We start from the raw sequence: 1200 nt of genomic DNA, 5'->3' as shown, positions 1-1200 counted from the left end.
CTGCAGGTTGTAAATGTGACTGATTGTAACCTTTCCACCACCGCCTGCTGGATTGCGGGATGGTGCATGATAAGGAAATCCAGAAATGAAACAAGCTCACCACATTTGAAACCTGCTTAGCTTAGCAACGATACTTGCGATCGTTTTCGAGCACACTTGTGATATAATAATATACCTTAAATTGTGTAACTAGTTTATCAACACTGCAACATGTTTAGCTAAATGATTTTGTGGTTCGGTCCCTGAATCCATTATGTGCCTTTGTAACCCTTTTCCACTATCGCCCACAGGATGGGTATGGGGTGCATAATGAATTATCTAAGCTAACTAAACTGGATATAAGTGAGGTATAATTATTATAACATTATTTTTTACTACTAAATATAGTTCACCCATTAGATTGACTGTTGCTTTAGAACTTAGAGACCTGCATATTAATTAATAATTTATGTCAAATTAAATATTAAATACTAAACAAATGAATTATGAACGACGGAAAAATCTAAGAAGAAGTACCGTATATACTCTGAAATATCTCATCCATAAGACATAAATATTAAATAATATAATACTAAATATTACAAACAAAATCTTTACCTCACCTCACCTGGGTCTGTATTTAGATATTGAAGTAGAACTTTATATCGTAATAAAGCCAGTCCAGTCAGTAAAGATAGTCCTCTACGGGCTCTCTATAGCCCGTGCTACATGAATATTTTTCTTTTTTTTTAGCTAAATCTAAAGCAACACAAACAGGAGCTTTATTCCTAAGTTAGAGCGCCCCTCCTGTGCCTCACTACGGGCTCACCATAGCCTGTGCTACTTGGAACTTTGTGTTCCAAGTAGCAATTGAAAGAATTGCCGTTTTTGCATTTTTTTTTTTAAATTTATCTAGTATCCAGCCCATCCTCCTGTATTCATAGAACTTATAGGAAGGATGAGATCCTTAGTGCATATACCGACGTATAACGTAATTAGAAAGTAGAAAGTAGAAACTATTTAATTTGGACAAACCGGAAAACTAATTTATACGTATGTTGCAAAGACAAACTAATCTAACCTAACCTAACCTAACCTAACCTAACCTAACCTAACCTAACCTAACCTAACCTAACCTAACCTCCCTAGGCTTAATTCACACTATCTGAGGTGTAATATCGAACACATGTGTGGTGTACTAGGCCTAAGAATATTTACGGT

Source organism: Procambarus clarkii, chromosome 10 (genome assembly GCF_040958095.1).
Source record: "Procambarus clarkii isolate CNS0578487 chromosome 10, FALCON_Pclarkii_2.0, whole genome shotgun sequence".
Classification (NCBI taxonomy): Eukaryota; Metazoa; Arthropoda; class Malacostraca; order Decapoda; family Cambaridae; genus Procambarus; species Procambarus clarkii.
Note: the sequence above shows the minus strand (reverse complement) of the source record.